Genomic DNA, 26,309 nt, shown 5'->3' on the forward strand with positions numbered 1-26,309 from the left:
TGTAAATTTCTATGATTCTATGATACCGTTTTCTTTCTTTATTGCTTGCTGTACTTGCATGTTAACTTTCAGTGATTCATGTGCAAGGTGGTCCCAGGTCCCTCTGAACACCAACATTTCTCAATCTCTCACCTTTAAAAAATGCTCTGCTTTTCTATTTTTCCTATCAAAGTGGATAACTTTATATTTTTCCACATTATATTCCATTTGCCATGTTATTGCCCACTCACGTAGCCTGTGTATATCCCCTTGAGTCATCTTTGTATCCTCCTCACAACTTACATTCCCACGTAGCTTTGTACCATCAGCAAACTTGGATATATTACATTTGGTCCCCTGATCCAAATCATTGATATACATTGTGAATAGCTGGGGCCCAAGCACCGATCCTTGCAGTACCCCACTAGTTTCAGCCTGCCAACCCGAAAATGACCCGTTTATTCCTACTCTCTGTTTTCTGTCCGTTAACCAATCCTCAATCCATGCTAGAATATTACCCTCAATCCCATGAGCCCTAATTTTGTTTAATAACCTCTTGTGTGGCATCTTATCGATTGCCCTCAGAAAATCCAAATATACCACATCCACTGGCTCCCCCTTATCTATGCTGCTAGTTACAACCTCAAACAACTCTAACAGATTCATCAAACATGATTTCCCTTTCGTAAATTCGTGTTGACTCTGTCCAATCCTATTATTACTTTCAAAGTGTCCCGTTACCACGTCCTTAATAATAGTTTCTAGCATTTTCCCAATACTGATGTCAGGCTAATTGGCCTTTAGTTCCTCTCTCTTTCCTTTCTTAGTGGGGTTACACTTTTTACCTTCCTATCTGGGGGAACCATTCTAGAATCTATGGAATTTTGGAAGATGAGAACCACTGCATCTACTATCTCTGAAGCCACCTCTTCACCTCTTTAAAAACCCTAGGATGTAGACCATCAGGTCCAGGGGATTTATCGACTTTCAGTCCCATTAATTTCTCTAGTACTATTTTTTTACTAATTCTAATTTCTCTCAGTTCCTCATTCTCGCTAGACCCTTGGTTCTCCAATATTTCCAGGAGGTTTTTTGCGTCTTCTTCCCTGAAGACAGACACAAAGTGTTTGTTTAATTTCCCTGCCATTTCCTTATTCCTCATTATAATTTCTCCTGTCTCAGCCTGTAAGGGACCCACATTTACTTTTGCTATTCTTTTCCTTTTTACATACCTATGGAAGCATTTACAATCTGTTTTTATGTCTCTTGCTAGTTTACTCTCATTCTATTTTTCCTTTATCAATTTCTTGGTACTCCTTTGCTGAATTCTAAAATCCTCCCAATACTCAGGCTTACTGCTCTTTTTGGCAACATTATAAGCCTCTTCCTTTGATCTAATACTATCTTTAACTTTTCTTGTTAGCCACGGTTGGACCACTTTTCCTGTAGTGTCTTAAAGGAATGTATATTTATTGTAAATTATGTATTAATTCTTTAAAGGCCAGCCATTGCTCATCTACTGACATACTTTTAATGTAGTTTCCCAATCTACCTTAGCCAACTCGCCCCTCATACCTACGTAGTTTGCTTTGTTTACACTGCTTTCCCCCCCTTAAAATAAATGTATGTATTCACCTCTCAAATACTACATAATTATTGTCCCACCTTTCCCAGCATTTACATGTACCACTTAACAAAAGCTTTGGCTTTTTTTCTTTTAAATGAACTACAAATCCAGTTTAATAACAGGTTTGCAGAGTTTTCCTGATCTCGTTGCAGAAGGTTTTGGTGTTGAACAGTTTTTGAGCTGTTTTGTTTTGGTTCCGAACTCAAAGATGATCCTGTTTCTATCTCCGACTTGTTTGCACCTGTATGTTTTACTTCAATCCACTTTGAGTGACTATCTACAAGTACCAAGAAATAATCATTTGCTTTCTCACAGAAGTCTACACGAACTCTCTGAAAAGGTCTACTTGGCCATGGCCAGGGTGGTACTGGAGTTTTGGGCGGTTTGTTTCTGCAATTTTGGCAAACGCTGCATTTGCTGACAAGGGATTCAAGATCACTGTCCAATGCAGGCCAGTAGACAAAGCTTCTTGCAATTGATTTCATACTGACGATCCCGGTTCAGTATAAAGTCGGCTAGAATTCTATCTCTCAAAGAAGTAGGTACCACCACTCTGTTTCCTCACTTGATACAACCTTGCTCACAGGACAATTCAGTACGACGGTTATGGAATGGTTTCAATTCTGTGTCCACACACTGATCAATCCATCCATTCAAGGTGTTTTCATACACTCGTTTCACTACTGAGTCCTTTTGTGTCTCATCTGCAATCTCTGTTGCATTTGTCAACTGCACCTAGAATGAAAATCGCACCTTCACTCCCAACACACGAGTCCTCATGTGGCAACCTGGACAAGGCATCTGCCACTAAGTTTTGCTTTGACGTACGATAATCTATCATGTAGTCATATTGTGACAACAACACTGCCCCATGTTGCATTCTTGATGTGGCCATTGGCAGATTTGGGCCCCAATATTGCTGGGAGCGGTTTGTGATCGGTTATCCGGTAAACTTTCTGCTGATCAGGAACTGTTGGAATTTCTTGATTCTAAACACTGTGGCGAGTGCTTCCTTTTTAATTTGCACATAGTTTATTTAGCTCTTTGTGAGGGTTTCTCTTAACCGTCATCCATTACATGGTTTATGACAGCTCCCACACCGTAGCTGGTAGCATCACCAGCTTATGCTCTGTCATAGTGCATAAGTAGAGCATCACTAGAGAGACTTCTCTTGCAAGTGTTGTAAGCTTCTTGTTGCACTTTCATCCACTTCCACTGGACATCCTTCTTGAGGAGCTCGTGCACTGGAGCTAACATGGTCACTAACTCACGTAAGAAATGACCATTCCAAGGAAAGATCTTAGCTCAGACATGTTCGGCGGCTTTGGAGCAGTGATGACAGCATCAATCTTTTCCTTCACTGGCTGCAAGCCATTTGTATCAACTTTCAGACCAAGGTTTCAGAACCTCGTGCTGCACAAAAGTACATTTGCTTCTTTTCAATTTGACATTGTGGCCATTCAACCTTTGAAGCACTTTATCTAACACTTCTAGATTTTCTTCCTCGCTGCTTGGTGCGATTACCAATCGTCTTGATTGTATAAGCAATTTGGAACTCCTTGCAAAATCTTATCAATTGTAGCGTCATACCCAGTGATGCTCTCATAACTGTCTGTGACCATGCTTTCGTACTTGTTCAGCATTGTGTTGAGTCACTTCTTTGAAGCATCTACACTGAAGATGTTTTTTCAGTCTAGTTTTAACTTTCCCAACCAGTCTTTGCCTATGAGGTTTGGCCTGTTGTGGTAGCTTGCTACAATAATAGGCAGCTTTACTGACTGGCCATTGTGTTCAACTGTACATTCTATTTGTCCACATGTCTCTCGGATTTCTCTGGAGTAGGTTTTTAACTCTACTGTACTCTTTGTAAGTGGTACTTGATTAAACTTATTCCCATATGTGTCCTTAATCATGATAGAGCATTCCGCCGCCTTGTCAATACACGATCAATATATAGGACGTTGATCAAAAGTTTGTACGGAAGTCTTTCTCACGATTACTAGCATTGCTGCTAGTGGCATAGATGCTGTAGATGCCGAGTTCTTCAACATTAGGAGTGTTCACTTCAATATTGTGAACTCCCTTTTGTTGTCACTGCTTTGTGCTGCACTGGAATGGTTCTTAATTCCTGCTTTAGATCTAGCTCTGCAAGCTGTTGAAATATGATTCTGCTTCTGGCAGTGAAAACACTTGGCATTACTGTGTTGGCAGGACTGTGGTGAGTAATTTCCATTGCAGTGATAACAATTCACTGAACTGCTCTCACTGACATGCTTTTGACTCGGTCTCACAGGTAGCTTTGTCGCTGTAGACCTCAGCTGCATAGTCACTCAAGTTGGACAGAGCTCCCTAGCATTCTGAGATGCCATCTCCATAGACAGGGCAATTTTGCTTGTTATGTCAAACGTTAGGTTCCACGTGTTCAGTAATTCGAACTGTATGTGGTCATCCACCAGACCACACACAGACTTATCTCACAATGCACGATCCAAAAATGAGTCAAAGTTACAATGCAAAGACAGGATCTTGAGAGCTACAATGTACTCACGGATTGCTTCACTTTAGTTCTGGTTTCTGGTACCAAACTTATAGCTCTCTGCTATTTCTAATGGCTTTGAGTCGAAATGGTCCTTGAGTTTCTCGACAATTTCTTAAAACGACGCATCCTTCGTTTTCCCTGTAGTAGGTTTCGTAGACATCTGGCCTGATCTCAGTTAGAAAAATAGCTTTTTTCCATTCACGAATTACTTTATTTTGAGCTTGAACATTCTCGTCTGCACCTTCGATCTCAATAATGTTATTGGCCGTAAAAAAAATCTTCATCCACTTAACGTAAGAGCAAAATGGTTCGTGAACTCGGTCATATATGCCGAGGCTGCCGATAAATTGCGGCCATGATTGTCTCATTCCCGTCGAACAGTGACTCAGCCGCTAACTGTGTACGTGTGAGTATCTACGCTGCTGTTGCTGTGTATACAGACACGCAAAGGTGAAGCACAGACGATTATGCATCAGCGTTAACGGTAAAACATCGCACAAATTCAGCTTAGGTGTCACAAATTCACCTTAAACTTGTCCACTCGAAGGTTGAAAACTGTGCCCTTCCATGAACCCAAATATAGCTTTGGGATCTCATCCTCGTCGCCAAAATTTGCTGGAGTTCTTTGAGGATGTAATGAATAGGGTGGATAAAGGGGAACCAGTGGATGTGGTGTATTTGGACTTCCAGAAGGCATTTGACAAGGCGCCACATAAAAGGTTACTGCACAAGATAAAGGTTCACGGGGTTGGGGGTAATATATGAGCATGGATAGAGGATTGGCTAACGAACAGAGAACAGAGTGTCGGGATAAATGGTTCATTCCCTGGTTGGCAACCAGTAACTAGTGGGGTGCCGCAGGGATCAGTGCTGGGACCCCAACTATTTACAATCTATATTAACGACTTGGAAGAAGGGACTGAGTGTAACATAGCCAAGTTTGCTGACGATGCAAAGATGGGGGGAAAAACAACGTGTGAGGAGAACACAAGAAATTTGCAAAAGGACATAGACAGGCTAAGTGAGTGGGCAAAAATTTGGCAGATGGAGTATAATATTGGAAAGTGTGAGGTGATCCAATTTGGCAGAAAAAAATCAAAGAGCAAGTTATTATTTAAATGGAGAAAGATTGCAAAGTGCCGCAGTATAGCAGGACCTGGGGGTACAAGACACAAAAGGATAGTATGTAGTATAGCATGTGATCAGGAAGGCCAATGGTATCTTGGCCTTTATTGCAAAGGGGATGGAGTATAAAAGCAGGGAAGTCTTGCTACAGCTATATAACATATTGGTGAGGCCACACCTGGAATACTGCGTGTAGTTTTGGTTTCCATATTTACGAAAGGATATACTTGCTTTGGAGGCAGTTCAGAGAAGGTTCACCAGGTTGATTCCGGGGCTGAGGGGGTTGACTTATGAGGAAAGGTTGAGTAGGTTGGGCCTCTGCTCATTGGAATTCAGAAGAATGAGAGGTGATCTTATCGAAACGTATAAGATTATGAGGGAGCTTGACAAAATGGATGCAGAGAGGATGTTTCCACTGATGGGGGAGACTAGAATTAGAGGGCATGATCTTAGAATAAGGGGCCGCCCATTTAAAACTGAGATGAGGAGAAATTTCTTCTCTCAGAGGGTTGTATATCTCTGGAATTCGCTGCCTCAGAGAGCTGTGGAAGCTGAGTCATTGAATAAATTTAAGACAGAACTAGACAGTTTCTTAAACGATAAGAGGTTATGGGGAGCGGGCAGGGAAGTGGAGTTGAGTCCATGATCAGATCAGCCATGATCTTATTGAATGGCGGAGCAGGCTCGAGGGGCCATATGGCCTAGTCCTGCTCCTATTTCTTATGTTCTTAAAATGTAATATATATGGGTAAACAACCAAAGGACAGAGGCACTAATACAAACGCAAAATATTGCAGATGCTGGAATCTGAAATAAAAACCGAAAATGCTGGAAATCTCAGCGGGTCAGGCAGCATCTGTGGAGAGGAAAACAGAGTTAATGTTTCAGGTCGACGACCCTTCGTCAGAACTTTCTGTTTTTATTAAGGACAGAGACACGTTGAGTTGTGAGTCCATGTGCTTGTTTATTAGGCAAGAGCGAACTGAGCATGCTCATACCAAACCATGTGACAATACATTAAAATGGGGAAAGAGCAGGAGAATGGGACTAATTGATAGCTCTTTCAGAGAACCAGCACAATGGGCCGAATGACCTGTGTGTCCTCTCGATGATTCTATACTAATGATGTTGGGAGAAACTCACTCTCAGGGCCACCTACTGGGTGGGGTCTGCAACTACATTCGGACAATGGAGGCAGCTTCATTGATGGGAAAGGGTGACCAAAAACTGTGACAATAGTAAGTAAGATTCGTGGACAAGGATTGATGTCCTATGCAGGATTTTTAATTTGAATACAAGCGCACGGCAACAGATTTCTTGCGACATTGTTCACAGTGAACCGGAGATTATGGTGTTGTCAGGTGGCTGTGGCGAAGATTAATTAGAAAGAATTTGCAATGAAGAGTTCGAGAAAGTGAAATAAATATTTTTGATTGGTGTATACAATATTTTCTTTATCAACTGCAATTAAATAAGTTCTCCCTTCATCTACAATATGAACCTCCCTAAGTCTCTCCCAACTTTCTCTCCTTTAAATCACTCCTTAAAACCTACCTCTTTGACCAAGCTTTTGGCTACCTGTCTGAATATCTCCTTATGTGGCTCGGTGTCAAATGTTGTCTGATAATCGCTCCTGTGAAGCGCCTTGGGACATTTTACTATTTTAAAGGCGTTACTTAAATTCTTGTTGACATTAATAAATCTCTTTGTATAAAATGAGGGAGCAGCTCTTTGGAGGAATTTTGCAGAGGGTCAGTTTGGTGGCAGGTCGGGTGGGAAAATGTTTCTTTTGATAACAGGTCGGGACCCCACTGTCAACCCGCCACCAGTTGCCTTTCTCAAATGTCGCGTCTGCCTGCACTGAGCAGATCCGATACGCAGCGTGGGGGAGGCAATTATTAGCTGGTTTAGAAGCCCTTAACCATGATATTTTACTCACCTTATAACTTTACCAGGTCACACACAGATTTCACGCTGCTCCTGGACTCCGTCTGTTTATCTGAGGCAGAGGTTGAGTGGCCATTGAAGCAGATGATTGGTGACAGCGTTAAAACTTGTATAAACCCTCACAATTTACCTGCCAAACCCATGGTCTCTTTGGTTTCTCCCCTTGGAAGATAGATGCAAGCTGCAAAACTCTCCAGCCAGGCTCACCTCATCACAGCAACCTCTCTCACCTTTGACAGATCGCTTCTGTCATCTCACCTTCAACTGGTATCTACTCCATCAGGATAGGAACCATTTGCACTCTGTCACCTTGGCCCTCAGAATCTGACCACAATGAATCCCAACACCAGCAGCAACAACAACAACACCAACCTCCTCCACAATCACTTGATGCTGCACAGTACACAGGGCATCAGCACCTTGCTGCCCGGGACACCAGGGATGGCTTCACCATGGCCACGTGTATTTAAATTGACGCTGTCCATCCTGGCTGCCACATGATGTGCCAGCTTGGCACCACCCCGCACCAACACCAATGCCCAAGCCATTCCTTTCACACTCATCACCATTGTGGGGGGGGTACCGTTATATCTCACCATTCACTGCAACTCACTAAGCCACTTTCAAAGGTGCACACAAATCTGTTGAAGAACACAAAGTGTTGAAAATAAAGGTTTCAATGCTTGACACTACATTAACAGAAACTTAACATGAACATTGGATAAAACACCCAAATGCCTACCCTTTTCTGTTGTTCGTTGGTATGATTGCACTTGGATAAGTGTGAGTGTGAGGGGTGGCTAGTGAGATGGGGATGTGATAATGTAGATAGAGAGGAATGGGTGGAAGTGCAAGGTCAGTTGGTGTGAGTAAGGATGTGTAGGATTGGGTAGGGAAGGCAGAGTGATGGGGATGTGATGAGTGGCATAGCAGGATGAGGTTGAGTGTGGTTTTGCAGTAACATTTTGTGATCTACTGAGATCATTGAACGGTTTGCACCATGTTGTAACGGCTGTCTTGCTCTGTTTCGCTTTGTTGCTTTAACGTCGAATTACCCACACACACTCAGTTGTAGTAAAGGCAGGATCGGGTCTTTTATTTAAACATTCATACTAAACAAACCAAGTATGAAAATTACTGAAAACACTTCACAAAGGCAGCTTGAGACACACACCTTCTGAATGTCCAGTGTCTCTGCTGTCTGTGTGTGTGAGACTCATCTCTATAATGAAAAAGCCTTTGAACTCTTATTTCTTTGCATGTAGACAAACACGGCTAACTGCTTTGTGACTTGTTTAACATACAGACTTAACATTACTTGTTTAACCTACAGATGTCATTAAATAGTAACAAAGGTACAATCAAATATTTAACATACAGACATCATCAAATCGTTTAGTCATGAAGTTCCATTATACTTAACATCGTTTAGTTCTAAGGTACTCAAATATTTAACATACCAACAATGACCAGTTACTCATTTCAATGGCTGAAAGCACCACATTGTCTAATAGTCTATTTCGATCCAAAACTTCCAATCTTCCTGTTTTTTAATCCAAACTTCAATCTTCCTGTTTTCTTAATCCAAACTTCAGACCGTGTACTGAAGCAAAGAGTTCAGAAATGCGGGACCATGCTCCCACACACCACTGCAGCCAGGTCCTCCTGACGACATCCCTGCTTGTGCCCTCCTGTGCAATGTGCAACCAGGCTGCGTGGATCTCCTGGCGAGGTCTCTTCCGCCAATAGGAAGGGAAGAGAACCTCCCTGTGTGCTGTGACTCCCTCCATAAGCATATGAAGGGAGTCATGGGTGAGCCTGGGTGCAGCCGTGCACCTTTGTGCACCTGTCAACGTTTGCAGCACCTCAATGCTGTAGAACACTGACAGCATAAATTTATGCACGGTCCCTTTAAGGATACCGGCTGATGACACATCATCAAATGATGTCATCAGCCCCACTTCCTTCAATAGGCCAGCAAATGCACTGAGCGGGCTTGACAAGCCCAATCAGTGGAAAGTCATTTTGGACAGGGGCTGGAGCCAGCAGCAGGGTCGGGATCTACCACGGACCCGACGAGGTCCTTTGATCAGGCTGTAGGCTTTATAGTGAAGGCCAAGAAATGTAGAAAGCAATAAGTAAATATTAACCTCCGACAATGCAGCACTCCCTCAGTATCTACTGGAGTATCAGCCTAGATTTTTGTGCTCAAGTCCCTGGAGTGGGACTCGAACCCACAACCTCCTGCTGCAGAGGCGAGAGTGCTACCCACTGAGCCACAGCTGACTATTTTTAAGCAAAAAGACCAAATTCTGCTTACTGTTACTGCTTGTAAAATGGTTTCTCTCTGGGTTTGCATCCTCCACAGCAATTTCCCACCAGTCATTTCTAGGGTAGAGTTGTTGACAGCGCTGCCCATCTAACCATCTATCCATCTATCTATCTATCTACCTATCTATCTAACATCTGTCTGTCTGTCTATCCATCTATCTATCAAGTGTCTATCTATCCATCTATCTATCAAGTGTCTGTCTATCTATCTGTCTAACTTCTATCTGCCTGTCTGTCTGTGCCTTTTTCGACGTTCAAGTGATTACAGCGCAGTGTGGTGGGAATTCCCTAGTGCGATGCTGTCAACAAGCTGTCTAAGCAGCCAATTCCACTGCAAAATTCTCAGACAGGGAAGCACGAAATGAGAACCTGCTTTTATCCGAACTTTAAAAAAATGCTACAGAGAGCAAAACAAAGTTTGGAGCTCTCACATGGAGATATCATGAATAATCTTTTTTTAAAAATATATATATATTAAAGTTTCTTAAAAATTGTAATTTTTATCAGAATGGAGAAATTTGACATTTGACAAAATTTAAATAAGTTTTTCAGGGCCATAACATTTGTTTAGCAGTCAATACGCTGTTAAAATCCCAGTCACACCTAATCTAACAAGGCATAACATTTAATGGGATATTTAACAGCGATATTACCACGGAACAGCCCAAGTTTTTGTCAGTTTCACTGATTGCCGGCTATGCGGGGGGTCCACAGTGCAACCATGATCAGAGCAGTGAATGACTGACCACAACGTCAGGATTTCCACCTTTACATGCGCATGCGCTACATCCTGAAGTTGCGGTCAGTTTCAAAGGGGTAACATGGGCGGTCACTGCTAGTTCACCGTTATTATCCACCGCAAATTCAGGCCCAATGTTATTTTGGTCAGGAAACTGCAGAGACTGGAATGTGCCTGTCGGTTTGAATTTGTAAGCAGGAAGCATGTATCATTTGAAGATTGTTTTACAGAGTGTGATGTCCAGGTATTGGCAGACCTCCTGTGGCAGTTCTCATGCTCAACAGGCAGAGCAGGAGTAAGAAGGTAGTGCAGGGGTCCCCTGTGGTCATCTCCCTCCAAAACAGATATACCACTTTGGATACGGTTGGGGGAGATGGCTCATCAGGGGAAGGCAACAGAAGCCAGGTTCATGGCACCATTGGTGGCTCTGCTGCACAGGAGGGCAGGAAAAAGAGTGGGAGAGCTATAGTGGTAGGGGATTCTATTGTAAGGGGAATAGATAGGCGTTTCTGCGGCCGCAATCGAGACTCCAGGATGGTATGTTGCCTCCCTGGTGCAAGGGTCAAGGATGTCTCAGGGCATTCTGGAGGGGGAGGGTGAACAGCCAGTTGTCATGGTGCATATAGGTACCAACGATATAGGTAAATATTGGGATGAGGTCCTACAAGCTGAATTTAGGGAGCTAGGCGTTAAATTAAAAAATAGGACCTCAAAGGTAGTAATCTCAGGATTGCTACCAGTGCTGGTCAGTGTAAAAATAGCTGGATAGTTAAGATGAATATGTGGCTTGAGGAATGGTGCAAGAGGCAGGGATTCAAATTCCTGGGACATTGGAACTGGTTCTGAGGGAGGTGGGACCAGTACAAATCGGACGGTCTGCACCTGGGCAGGACTGGAACCAATGACCTAGGGGGAGTGTTTGCTAGTGCTATTGGGGAGGGTTTAAACTAATATGGCAGGGGGATGGGAATCTATGCAGGGAGAGAGAGGAAAGTAAAATGGGGCCAGAAGCAAAAGGTAGAAAGGAGATAAGGAAAAGTGAAAATCAAAGGCAAAAATCAAAATGGGCCACATTACAACATAATTCTAAAAGGACAAAGAGTGTTAAAAAAACAAGCCTGAAGGCTCTTTGTCTCAATGCGAGGAGCATTCGTAAGAAGATGGATGAATTAACTGCGCAGAAAGCTGTTAATGGATATGATGTAATTGGGATTACAGAGACATGGCTCCAGGGTGACCAAGGCTGGGAACTCAACTTCCAGAGGTATTCAATATTCAGGAAGGATGGACAGAAAGGAAAAGGAGGTGTGGTAGTGTTACTGGTTAAAGAGGAGATTAACGCAATAGTACAGAAGGACATTAGCTTGGATGATGTGGAATCTGTATGGGTAGATCTGCGGAACACCAAAGGGCAGAAAACGCTAGTGGGAGTTGTGTACAGACCTCCAAACAGTAGTAGTGAGGTTGGGGATGGCACCAACCAGGAATTAGGGATGCGTGCAATAAAGGTACAGCAGTTATCATGGGTGACTTTAATCTACATATAGATTGGGCTAACCAAATTGGTAGCAATATGGTGGAGGAGGATTTCCTGGAGTGTAAAAGGGATGGTTTTCTCGACCAATGTGTCGAGGAACCAACTAGAGAGCTGGCCATCCTAGACTGGGTGATGTGTAATGAGAGAGGTTTAATTAGCAATCTTGTTGTGCTAGGCCCCTTGGGGAAGAGTGACCATAATATGGTAGAATTCTTCATTAAGATGGAGAGTGACACAGTTAATTCAGAGACTAGGGTACTGAACTTAAGGAAAGGTAACTTCGACGGTATGAGACATGAATTGGCTAGAATAGATTGGTGAATGATACTTAAAGGGTTGATGGTGGATAGGCAATGGCACACATTTAAAGATCACATGGATGAACTTCAACAATTGTACATCCCTGTCTAGCGTAAAAATAAAACTGGGAAGGTGGCTCAATCGTGGCTAACAATGGAAGTTAGGGATAGTGTTAAATCCAAGGAAGAGCCATATAAATTGGCCAGAAAAAGCAGAAAACCTGAGGACTGAGAGAAATTTAGAATTCAGCAGAGGAGGACAAAGGGTTTAATTAGGAGGGGGGAAATAGAGTACAATAGTAAGCTTGCAGGGTACATGAAAACTGACTGCAAAAGCTTTTATAGATATGTGAAGAAAAAAAGATTAGTGAAGACAAATGTAGGTCCCTTGCAGTCAGAATCAGGTGAGTTTATAATGGGGAATAAAGAAATGGCAGACCAATTGAACAAATACTTTGGTTCTGTCTTCACTAAGGAAGATACAAATAACCTTCCGGAAATACTAGGGGACCAAGGGTCTAGCGAGAAGGAGGAACTGAAGGAAATCCTTATTAGTCAGGAAATTGTGTTTGGGAAATTGATGGGATTGAAGGCCGATAAATCCCCAGGGCCTGATAGTCTGCATCCCAGAGTACTTAAGGAAGTGGCCCTCGAAATAGTGGATGCATTGGTGGTCATTTTCCAGCATTCTATAGACTCTGGATCAGTTCTTATGGATTGGAGGGCAGCTAATGTAACCCCACTTTTTAAAAAAGGAGGGAGAGGTAAATCGGAATTATAGACTGGTTAGCCTGACATCGGCTGTGGGGAAAATGTTGGAATCAATTATTAAAAGTGTAATAGCAGCGCATTTGGAAAGCAGCAACAGGATCGGTCCAAGTCAGCATGGATTTATGAAAGGGAAATCATGCTTGACAAATCTTCTGGAATTTTTTGAGAATATAACTAGTAAAGTGGACAAGGGAGAACCAGTGGATGTGGTGTATTTGGACTTTCAAAAGGCTTTTGACAAGGTCCCACACAAGAGATTAGTGTGCAAAATTAAAGCACATGGAATTGGGGGTAATGTATTGACATGGATAGAGAACTGGTTGACAGACAGGAAGCAAAGAGTAGGAATAAACGGGTCCTTTTCAGAATGGCAGGCAGTAACTAGTGGGGTACCGCAAGGTTCAGTGCTGGGACCCCAGCTATTTACAATATACATTAATGATTTAGATAAAGGAATTGAATGTAATATCTCCAAGTTTGCAGATGACACTAAGCTGGGTAGCAATATGAGCTGTGAGGAGGATGCTAAGAGGCTGCAGGGTGACTTGGACAGGTTAGGTGAGTAGGAAAATGCATGGCAGATGCAGTATAATGTAGATAAATGTGAGGTTATCCACTTTGGTGGCAAAAACAGGAAGGCAGAATATTATCTGAATGGTGACAGATTAGGAAAATGGGAGGTGCAATGAGACCTGGGTGTCATGGTACATCAGTCATTGAAGGTTGGCATGCAGGTACAGCAGGCGGTGAAGAAGGCAAATGGCATGTTGGCCTTCATAGCAAGAGGATTTGAGTATAGGAGCAGGGAGGTCTTACTGCAGTTGTACAGGGCCTTGGTGAGGCCTCACCTGGAATATTGTGTACAGTTTTGGTCTCCTAATCTGAGAAAGGACATTCTTGCTATTGAGGGAGTGCAGCGAAGGTTCAACAGACTGATTCCTGGGATGGCAGGACTGACATATAAAGAAAGATTGGATCGATTAGGCTTATATTCACTGGAGTTTAGAAGAATGAGAGGGGATCTCATAGAAACATATAAAATTTTGACGGGATTGGATATGTTAGATGCAGGAAGAATGTTCCTGATGTTGGGGAAGTCCAGAACCAGGGGTCACAGTCTAAGGATAAGGGGTAAGTCATTTAGGACCGAGATGAGGAGAAACTTTTTCACTCAGAGAGTTGTGAACTTGTGGAATTCTCTACCACGGAAAGTTGTTGAAACCAGTTCGTTAGATATATTCAAAAGGGAGTTAGATGTGGTCCTTACGGCTAAAGGGATCAAGGGGTATGGAGAGAAAGCAGGAATGGGGTACTGAAGTTGCATGATCAGCCATGATCATATTGAATGGTGGTGCAGGCCGACTCCTGCACCTATTTTCCTTGTTTCTATGCTGACTCAGAACTCACCCTGTTATTGTGGGGAGGTGGTGGAGGGTTAGCTGCTGGCGGGTAGGGGGGGGGCGGCGGGAGTGGGGGCGAAGGGCGGACGTGGGGGTTGAAGTGGGGAGAGGGGTCCACATCTCCGCTGCACCTAGATGAATCTATTTATGTCCTGTTAACATTCTCATTACTGCGTGCACTTGCTGTCTACAAATACCTTACGATTTGGTCACACCTTTCCATCAATTTTTTCCATTGTATGTTCCTGTGTTCAGATTTATAATGGAAAGCCCAATCTGGATTGGCTCCGTACCTGTGTAATTACAGATCATGGACACTAGATGAGGCTATTTTACCTTTGTCCCACAAATTGTACAAAAAGATTTTTGAAATTGTTACTTTTCCTTTTGTTATTTTTTCTCCCGAACTGGATTTTCCAAGGTCCAGGGAAAAGTCTTAAATAAAATAATAAATAAATGAATAATGCCTATTTCACAATAAAATGGATGCATTTATTAACTGAATTGTCTTTTTTTGGTGTTTAATGCATTCTTTAACCTCTCCCAAAAACTTGGCCTTGGAGCTAATGTTGTTGTCCAGACTGTGATAGTATTGGCTGAACTTGGATTGTGCAGGCTGAACATTCTCAGGATCGATCAATACCCAGTTAACTGGGTGATGGAATAGCTTTGCTTAACTTCCAGCAGTTTCTGCTCAGATGTTTAGCAATTTTATTTGAAGAAACCTAGGGGTCAAATGTCAAATGTTTTATTCCGGTAAAGAATATATTATGAGCGTTTCTTTTTTAAACAGAAACATGGGTTGACAGTTTCTCTTGAAACTTGTGAAAAAATGAGCGACATTAACTCGGCTATAAGAAAAGAAAGACTTGCATTTATATAGCATCTGTCACGACCATCGGATGTCCCAAAGCGCTTTACAACCAATGAAGTACTTTTGGAGTGTAGTCGCTGTTATAATGTGGGAAACCCAGCAGCCAATCTGCGCACAGCAAGCTCCCACAAACAGCAATGTGATAACAAAAACAGTTTATCCGGTCTTTATGTTGATTGAGGAATAAATATTGGCCAGGACACCGGGGAGAAGCCCCTGTTCTTCTTCAAAATAGTGCCATGGGAACTTTTACATCCATTTGATAGAGCAGACAGGGCCTCGGTTTAACATCTCAACCGAAAGATGCTACCTAAGCACTGCACCAGGGTGTCAGCCTAGATTTTTTTGAGCTCAAGTCCCTGGAGTGAGACTTGAACCAACAACCTTCCGAAGCGAGTGTGATTGCATCTTAGTGGAATTTTCTCATAGCTCAGTGGGTAGCATTCTCGCCTGTGAGTCAGAAGGTTGTGGGTTTAAGTACCACTCCAGAGACTTGAGCACAAAAATCTAGGCTGATACTCCCAGTGCAGTGCTGAGGGAGCGCTGCACTGTCGGAGGTGACGTCTTTCGGATGAGATGTTAAACCGAGGTCCCGTCTGCTCTCTCAGGTGGATGTAAAAGATCCCATTGCACTATTTTGAAGAAGAGCAGGGAAGTTGTCCCCAATGTCCTGGGCCAATATTTATCCCTCTGTCAACATCAGTGAAGCAGATTATCTGGTTATTATCACATTGCGGAGTGTGGAAGCTTACTGTGCACAAATTGGCTCCCGAGTTTCCTACATTACAACGGTGACTACACTTCAAAAGTATTTCATTGGCTGTAAAGAGCTTTGGGATGTCGTGAAAGGCGCTATATAAATGCAAGGCTTTCTTTTTTCTATGGTCCATGACGCTGCTTTGCTGGTGTACACTTAAAGTCTGTCACAAATAAAGATTAAATGGATTTTTATCTACATATATATGTAGTTGTGTTTGATTTGACAGGCCTAAACTCAAATTATATTTAGAGATACAGTACAGCTTTGGCTAACAAAATCGGGAACTATAAAACCAGCCTTTGTAAAAATGCATGAAGTTCTCCATACAAAGTAAACCGATAAAACCTCTCCAACCTTGCACATTAGCTTCATTGACCTGGAACCTGGGCTCAGTCACTCTACTGCCATGTACCTCAATGTACAGCTATCTTAAGTTTCTCTGCTGCACTGTAGCTCTTTTGACAGCACAGAGCTGAATATTTTATCTAAATAGTTCTAAAGACAAAAGTGCAGTCTGAGCTTTTCCCATATGTTCATTGTTCAAAGGTGGCTTCCATAGCAGACCAAGCCAGAGAATGGAAATGTATTGTTATGTGTGTGTGTGTGTGTGTGTGTGTGTGGCTTATCATAATTAACCCCGAATTGTGATGTATTACACTCTGGAGGTGCCATAGAATACCCAACACATTCTTTTGTTTCTCCTGTCCTTTCCAAAAGAAAAATAAGTATGCCATCTAAACAATGAGCACAGGCTAAACTATTTGGCTGAAATTTATTTACAGCTTGAATAATAAACAGAAGCAGTAAGACACACCAAGATTCTGAAGCAGTCTGTATTAGATAGAATGCATTTGTTGCAGCGTTTGGTCAGCAATAAAATTGTTCACTGAAACAGTTAAGCCTGTCTTGGTAGACTTCCCAGGTGCAATCTCAATGTAGATGACACAAATTCAGTCATGGAGTTTAGTTCTCTTGCCAGATGTAAAGTTGAGCAACCAGGCTCTGGATTTTTTTTTCTGGGATTTTTTTTTTTCCTGGGGAGCTTTTCATGTTGTTATCTTCTTTTTGTAAGCAAAGAGACTAGATTCCAGGACAGATGTTGGGCAGATTTCCCAATGAGGTGCCTCCCCAATATTGTGAATTGCGGTGAGAGAGGGCGAGTTATAGCTTGGTGCCATGTTTGAGGAATCTCTGGCTACTCCATTGTTCCCAATTAACTGAGAGCCTGTGGGCGAGTAAAGGTGCCGAAGAGTATTTTTTAAATGTTGCTGATATTTCTCTATGGCTCTTCCCGATCCTGAGATCCAACCTCTGAGTGGCTCCATTTCATCTCCTGGCTATTGGCATCAACTGTCTGAAGTGCCCTCCTTTCTAATTATAGCCACTTCCACTGCCACAGTGGGCTTCTTGGAAAGTCCGTGATTGCGAGTGTAACACGTCTCAGAGCTGGAGAGGTGAGGTGTTAATGTGTGCATCCTGTCCTCTCGGCATTCGATGTAATGGGCCAGCATTTGGCGAGCTTTGAATTGTACGTTCCCTTACACATATACTAACATTTCTACGAACAAGTCCGGCTACAAAGCCAATTATTGATTTAATTTTAAAATGAAGAAGTTGCAATATAAAGGAGAAAATTCACATAGGTCAACGGTTTCCCATTGATTAACCCAAACCCTAACGCTAACCCTCTGTTTCCCACTCACTAGCCCGAACCCGAACCATAATCCTAAACCTAAACCTCAAAGCCAATCTAACCAAAACCCTAATCCTAACCCTAAAGGTAATCCCAACCCTAAACCTAACCATAACCCTCACCCTCAATCTAACTCAAACCCTAGCCCCCAATCTAAACCAAATCCTCACCCTAACCCAAACCCAAACCCTAACACTAAACCTAACCCTCTGTTTCCCATTCACTAACCCTAACCCTAACCCGAACCCTAAACTTAATCATAACCCTAGCCCTAAAGCTAACCCTCGCACTCAATCTAACATAAAACCAAACCCTAACCCTACCCTAAACCTAACTCTCACCCTAACCCTGTCTCCCATTCACTAACACTCACCTTAACCCTAACTCTAACCCTGACCCTAATGCTGTTTCCCTTCGATTAATTCTAATGCTGTTTCCAATTGTCTAACCCTAACCCGAACCCTAACCCTGAAACTAGCTCTCTGTTTCCCAGTCACTAACCCTAACCGCACTCCTAACCCTAACCCTAAACCTAACCCTCACCCTAACCCTCTGTCTCCCATTCACTAACGCTCACCTTAACCCTAACTCTAACCCTATCCCTAATACTGTTTCCCATCGATTAATTTTAATGCTGTTTCCCATTGTCTAACCCGAACCTTAACTCTAACCCTAATGCTGTTTCCCATTGAATAACCGTAACCTTAACCCTCACCTTCATCCTATTCTTAACACTAGAATAGACAAGAAATGTGCCAATTAAATAAAGTTAGAAACAATAAATGCATTGTAACTGTAGTAACCTGCTAGTGAATATAAATAGAACATTATTTAACATTTTTCTGGAACAACTGTAACTTCATTTTCTCTCATTTGTCAAATACTTTGAGGCAAGGTGGATCAAGGGGCACAGTAGCACAGTGGTGATGTTACTGGACCAGTAATCCAGAGGCTGGGACTCAGGAGACAGGAGTTCAAATGCCACTAGGGCAGCTGGGGAATTTAAATTCAGTTCAATAAATTTGGAATTAAAAAGCTAGTAATTGTGACCATGAAACTATGGGATTGTCAGGAAAAACCCATCTGGTTCACTAATGTCCTTTATGGAAGGAAGTCTGCTGCCCTTGCCCTGTCTGGTCTATGTGTGACAGCAAGGTGGTTGACTCTTAACTGCCCTCTGAAATGGCTTTGACATAATCAGCATTGTGGGAGTACCTTCACCACACAGGCTACAGCGGTTCAAGAAGGCGACTCACCACCACCTTCTCAAGGGCAGTTAGGGATGGGCAATAAATGCTGGCCTTTACAGCGACGCCCACATCCCAGGAAGGAATACATTTTTTAAAAGTTAAGTTCATGTTGAGGATGGGGGATAATCACCGACTTAGAATCATTTTGAATGAAACATAAAGTAAGATGTAACAAGTGGGAAAAATTGTTGACGATCATTGCCATAATATAAATAGATTCAATACTTACAGTCAGCCAGGAAGTGTTGTTGAAAGAATCCGAGATACTGTGCAGAGATGCAGGTGACGGTGGGTGTGCAGGGGAGGCAGTGGGTGGGGGAGCAGCAGTAGGAAAGGGGAGGGAAGGTCCTCCCCAGGTGAATGGGCCCCGCGTTCATGGGGATCACAGTATCCCTTCCTCCTGCATCAGCCTGGGTCGCAGTTGTTTCTCAATTGCTTGGGGCTGTGGGGCGCAGTGCCAAGTATCTGTGCAGACACTTGCAGAGTGGGTTAGCCAAACCCTTCTCATCTCAAATGTCAGTGGGTTACTGCGGCCAGACCGGGTTAACAGCGCCAGGTCTGTTCAACTGCGAGTTTGCAGTAAGTCGAATCTTCCGCTTGGGTTGGGGAGGTAGGCTACCAGGATGTAACGAACAAGGTGGATAAAGGGGAACCAGTGGATGTGGTGTATTTGGACTTCCAGAAGGCACATAAAAGGTTACTGCACAAGATAAAAGTTCACGGGGTTGGGGGTAATGTATTAGCATGGATAGAGGATTGGCTAACTAACAGAGAACAGAGTGTCGGGATAAATGGTTCATTCTCTGGTTGGTAACCAGTAACTAGTGGGGTGCCACAGGGATCAGTGCTAGGACCCCAACTATTTACAATTTATATTAACGAGTTGGAAGAAGTGTAACGTAGCCAAGTTTTCTGATGATACAAAGATGGGAAGAAAAGCAATGAGTGAGGAGGACACAAAAAATCTGCCAAAGGACAGACAGGCTAAGTGAGTGGGCAAAAATTTGGCAGATGGAGTATAATGTTGGAAAGTGTGAGGTCGTGCACTTTGGCAGAAAAAAATCAAAGAGCAAGTTATTATTTAAATGGTGAAAGACTGCAAAGTGCTACAGTATAGCGGGACCTGGGGGTACTTGTGCATGAAGCACAAAAGGGTAGTATGCGGGTCTAGCAAATGATCAGGAAGGGCAATGGTACCTTAGCCTTTATTGCAAAGGGGATGGAGTATAAAAGCAGAGAAGTCTTACTGTAACTATATAAGGTATTGGTGAGGCCACACCTAGAATACTGCATGCAGTTTTGTTTTCCATATTCTCGAAAGGATATACTTGCTTTGGAGGCAGTTCAGAGAAGGTTCAATAGGTTGATTCCGGGGATGAGGGGGTTGACTTATGAGGAAAGATTGAGTAGGTTGGGCCTCTACTCATTGGAATTCAGAAGAATGAGAGGTGATCTTATCAAGACATATAAGATTATGAGGAGGCTTGACAGGGTAGATGCAGAGAGGATGTTTCCACTGATGGGGGAGACTAGAACTAGAGGGCACAATCTTAGAATAAGGGGCCGCCCATTTAAAACCGAGATGAGGAGAAATTTCTTCTCTCAGAGGGTTGTGAATCTGGAATTCGCTGCCTCAGAGAGCTGTGGTAGCTGGGACATTTAATAAATGTAAGACAGAAATAGACAGTTTCTTAATCGATAATGGAGAGAATAAGGGATTATGGAGAGCGGGCAGGGAAGTGGAGCTGATCGGATCAGCCATGATCTTATTGAATGGCGGAGTAGGTTTGGGGGGGGGGGGGGTGCCATATGGCCTACTCCTGTTCCTATTTCTTATGTTCTTATAAGCACATCTAACCAGGCGAGGGTCACTAGAGTTTGACCCGCTGCTCAAAGGATGTAACACTGCAACCCATTGCAAAATAAGCATGCTCCATTGGCCTGTTTCTCTTTGATTTTGGCAGATATTCAGACAATCGCCAAGCACCACCTCGCCCAACCATTGTGAGATGGACAGGTGGACACGGTACCGGGTGACAGTGGAACTTGTATTGTTGGCGAATTCAACCTGTTAAATTCCTTCAGTCTTTGCTCTCCTATACACTATTTCCCTGTATCTGGTTTCGAAGTTGCTGATATCCTTACTGTTGGACTACAGCTCCAGGGGAGCCGGGCAGTGAGTGGCCACGGATTGCAAATTTTGTTAATCGCATTAATTATTTTAATGTTTAACACTTGTATATACTTAATAAAGATATTCGATACAAAATAAACAGGCTTTAAAAAGCTCAACTTGACCTCATTTAATCACATAACTTTAAAATGACTGCAAAATATACATGCAAACGCTTAAAGTGTTGGTATCAAATCTCTTTGTGTCTCTGTCTGTACCAAGGGTGTCAGCGGATTGCTGTGAGCGGGTCAAAAAGTGAGTTGCACCGAGATTGTAAGCTTGCATTAGGCGTACATTTTCAATTACTGTACTTATTAAGAATCATTGGTCTATTAAAGAGACAATATATCATCATCATGTGGCGTACGAAAGCATGGACCTTACGCTAAACATCCGTAAGACAAAGGTTCTCCAGCCTGTCTTTGCCACACAGCACTTACCCCAAGTCATCAAGATCCACGGCGCAGCCCTGGACAACATGGACCATTTCCCATACCTCGGGAGAGACAATGCATAGCACATCTATTAGCTCCTATAAAAAGAGGACAGGTCGGTTAATGTTTGAGGTGTTACATAGAATATACAGCACAGAAACAGGCCGTTTGACCCAATAGGTCCATGGGTGTTTATGCTCCACACAGCCTCCTCCCATCCCTCTTCATCTCGCCCCATCAGCATATCCGTCTATACCTTTCTCCCTCATGTGCTTATCCAGATTCCCCTTAAATGCTATTCGCCACCACCACTCCCTGTGGTAGTGAGTTCCAAATTCTCACCACTCTCTGGGTAAAGTAGTTTCTCCTGAATTCCCTATTGGATTTAACAGTGACTATCTTATATTTACAGCCTCTAGTTTTGCATCACCCACAAGTTGAAACATCTTCTCTGTGTCGACCCCATCAGTCCCCTTCATCATTTTAAAGATCCCTATTAGGTCACCCGCTCAGCCTTCTCTTTTCTAGAGAAAAGGGACCCAGCCTGTTCAATCTGTCCTGGTCATTATAACCTCTCAGTTCTGGTATCATCCTTGTGCATACTTTGTCCACCTTCTCCAGTGCCTCTATATTTTGTAACATGGAGACCAGAACTGAGCACAGTGTTCAAAATGTGGTCTAACCCAGATGTAGACCCTTGCACAAAGCAGCCAGGGTCTCTGTCTGCTCTTTAACTTTTCAGATGCAGGCGGGGGTGCTTTTTATTTCCAACGTTGATTGTCCTCGTTTCAGATTTTCAACATATCCAGTTCCCCACCGCCCGCCTTTGTCTCTAGAGCCGCTTGCACCGCTTTGCAAGTTGTGCTATATCTGTGCAAGATGCACGGCGTCAAAGACACTTCTCGTTGAAATAAAACGTCCTTTTATTTAGCATTTTTTTCCAGATTGCAACTTTCCGATACCATGTCGCCTACAGGAAGGAGACAGTGAATGGCTGAGCGATCGATATTACCGGTTGCAGAGAGCGCCTCGCCCAGTATCTGCGCTCCGAGGGGCTGCTTGACTGTGGCAGGTTCCCACATTCCTAAGTTACGGGTGCTCGGGGTGGTCTCACCCTCGGTCAATACCGACACCGAGCCAAACATGCGGTGTTTGTTCTGTTACTAAACTGTGAGTTTGAAACAGAGTGCTCCGCTCATTATAGTCTCAATATTTGTTACAAATCTACATTGACAGCAGAAATAATCCCATCGCTTCTACACATAATTAACTGAGAGCGACATCGCTTTCGGATAAATCCCTGAACAAAATAGCAACAGAGGGAATAACTATGAATTAGAATTTTTAAAATAGTTCAGCAGCGAAGGGGGCACAGATTTAAAATAGCTATTAGAAGGTTTAGAGGGGATTTGAGGAGAACTTTTTTCACCCAGAGGGTGGTGGGGTCTGGAACTCACTGCCTGAAAGGGTGATAGAGGCAGAAACCCTCACCACATTTAAAAAGTACTTGGATGTGCACTTGAAGTGCCGTAACCTGCAGGGCTACGGACCCAGAGCTGGAAAGTGGGATTAGGCTAGGGAGCTCCTTTTCGGCACCGACACGATGGGTCGAATGTGCCGTAAACGTTCTCGATTTTATATAAAACTTTGCTATCACCAACTAGAAGTCCTAATTGTATATTCTGCAATCTTACTTCTCGAACAAAAAAAAAGAAGTTATAGCGCTTCTCGCGGTTTCAGGAAAGTCCCAAAGCGCTTCTCAGCCAATGAATTGTAGCCACTGTTGTAATGTCGGAAATATAATAGCTATTTTATATTATACCTTCTGACTCCTCTCATGATGTTTTCTGCATTCATTCCCTGCAGGCGTGCAGTTACCTGATCTTCCGGCCTGTGGTGGCCCTGTCAGTGCGATTGGAAACACTGTGACCCTGACATGTTTTATCCAGAGCCAGTCCTTTATTCACTACAACAACGCGTTCTGGCTGAGGCAGCAGGAAGGATGTGCTCCCGTGGTCCTGGTGCACTCGTTCCTCAACTCCAAGCAAGTCGTCTATTCTAAAGTGGATCCCAGCAACCCGTCCTTTAAAATGATGTTAGATTCTCAGAGTTCAATTTAACCATTGGGAAAATCGCTGCGTCTGATGTCGAAATTTACTTCTGTGAAGGCTGGAGATATGGGAAGTTATCCTTCGGAAATGGAACTAAATTGACCCTGACAGGTAAAGATTCGCATTTATTTTGTGGTCGGAGAAAAATGCTGCCATTGGAACAAGTAAAAGTGGATCAGATTTAAGGGTGCAGTATTTGACAAGACAATTGGGGGAAAGATAATGGCACCCAGAAACTGGGGCCACATCCATGGAGAAATGGTCGGAGGGCAGAAAACAAGGGATGTACTGTATACTTAAATGATCTATACTTGGAATTTGAATGAACAATATCAAAGTTTACCAACGACATCAATTTTAGGATTAGAGCAAATTATGTCAATGCGTGTGAAAGACTGCAGGATGGGCAAATAAGTGGCAGATGCAGTTTAATGTAATTAATTAAGAAATAATAAATTTTAGGAAGAAGAATAGGGAAAAGGGCCCCCTCTTCCACTCTTCGAAGGGGCTGCTCCACAACTTTAGGCTGCAGGTCAGTCCCACACTCCCGATCTTTGGCCACCTGGTGCAGAGGAGGGGAGCAGGCACGTCAGAGGACCTCACCATGGGTCGGCTCCTGGGCCTGGCCAAGGTGGTCATCCACAGGTCTGGCCCTCGGACAAGGTGACTCTCCATCCCACTGCCTGCCGCGGCTACGTCCACACCCAGGTGTCCCTGGAGAGAGAGCACGTGGTGTCTGCCAGTCTTCCATGACCGGTGGACACCAAAGGGGCTGGTGAGCATGATGGACCCGGCCAACAGTATTATCATTTGAGAAGCTTTGTTTTTCCCAGTTTTAGTTTAGCGACTCAAATTGAATCTTTTTTTGTTGGTACCCCTTTTAACAAAAAAGGGGGCACATCTATTCACTCGTTTCAGATTGTTGACACCTGTCATCCCACAGAACAATCAAATCGAGGAAGAATAGGAAACAGAAAATAAATAAAATGGCAAGATTTTAAGTAGAGTGGAGAAGAAAGAAAGACTTACATTCATATTGCACCTTTCACAACCACTGGACAGCTCAAAGTGCTTTACAGCAAATGAAGTACTTTTTGAAGTGTAGTCACTGTTGTATATTGTAGTCATTTTGTGCACAGCAAGCTCCCACACACAGCAATGTGATGACGACCAGATAATCTGTTTTAGTGATGCTGATTGAGGGATAAATATTGGCCAGGACACCGGGGATAACTCCCCTGCTCTTCTTTGAAATAGTGCCGTGGGATCTTTTACGTCTATCTGAGAGAACAGACGGGGCCTTGGTTTAACGTCTCATCCAAAAGACACTGGAGTGTCAGCCTGGATTTTGTGCTCAAGTTCGGCACGGGCACGACGGGCCAAATGGCCACCTTCCGTGCTGTATCCATTCCATAATTCGATGATTCTAAGGGCTATAATTTCCCCAAAGCCCGCCAATGCCCGATTGACGCCCAAAAATCCGCGACACGGGGAAGATTATCGCCGGCGAAAACATCCCGAAAAAAAAATCGATCCAGTGAAAAATATGGGGCTTGCACCCCCAATCTGGGCGGAAAAGTGCAATTTCGGCTAGATAAAGGAAATGGGCGAAAAATAAAAAAATCTATAAAAATTTACACCGAGGCTGCGGGTTAGGCCTAACACCAAAAAAAGAATAAAAATAATTTAAAAAAAACCGAACTAAAAACTCCCCAAAACACTTTTAAATTAAGTCACCCCAACAGATTTTGAAAATAAGTCGTAGAAACCCAATCACTTACCTTTATCTTGCAGACCTACATTCCAACCATCCAGCTCTGCTGATCCTCGAGGGCGATTTAAATTTTTTTATATACTTACCTATGGGTCCCCACTCAGCTGAAGATCGCGCCAGGGCGATCTGTGGATGATGCACACCGGCGGTCCGCTCCCCAGCGGGACTTTGAAACCGCCGGCGTGCCTCGGCTGGGGAATTTTTCGCCGACTCGGTTCTCACCCAAAACGGCCAATACCGCCAAGAAACCAGGCGGTGAAACACTGCAAATTCTAGCCCTAAGTCTCTGGAGTGGGACTTGAACCCACAACCTCCTGTCTCAGAGGCAAGGCTGACACAGAGGTTGAGGGATCTTGGTAAGGATGAGTCCTAGGTTCCATTATTGTTCAGATAGAAAGGAGGAGTTAATTGAATAAACTATTCAAACGTAGAGAGGATAAAATCCCTGTTATGGATGGATCCATACATATTAAAAGAAATCAAGGAAACATAGAAGCATAGAAAATAGGTGCAGGAGTAAGCCATTCGGCCCTTCGAGCCTGCACCACCATTCAATATGATCATGGCTGATTGTGCCACTTCAGTACACCATTCCTGCCTTCTCTTCATACCCCTTGATCCCTTTAGCCGTAAGGGTCACATCTAACTCCCTTTTGAATATATCTAACGAACTGGCCTCAACAACTTTCTGTGGTAGAGAATTCCACAGATTCACAATTCTCTGAGTGAAGAAGTTTCTCCTCATCTCGGTCCTAAATGGCTTACCCCTTACCCTTAGACTGTGACCCCCTGGTTCTGGGCTTCCTCAACATCGGGAACATTCTTCTTACATCTAACCTGTCCAATCCTGTCAGAATTTTATATGTTTCTATGGGATCCCCTCTCATTCTTCTAAATTCCAGTGAATATAAGCCTAGTCGATTTAGTCTTTCTTCATAAGTCTTCC

Source organism: Pristiophorus japonicus, chromosome 19, assembly GCF_044704955.1.
Source record: "Pristiophorus japonicus isolate sPriJap1 chromosome 19, sPriJap1.hap1, whole genome shotgun sequence".
Lineage (NCBI taxonomy): Eukaryota > Metazoa > Chordata > Chondrichthyes > Pristiophoridae > Pristiophorus > Pristiophorus japonicus.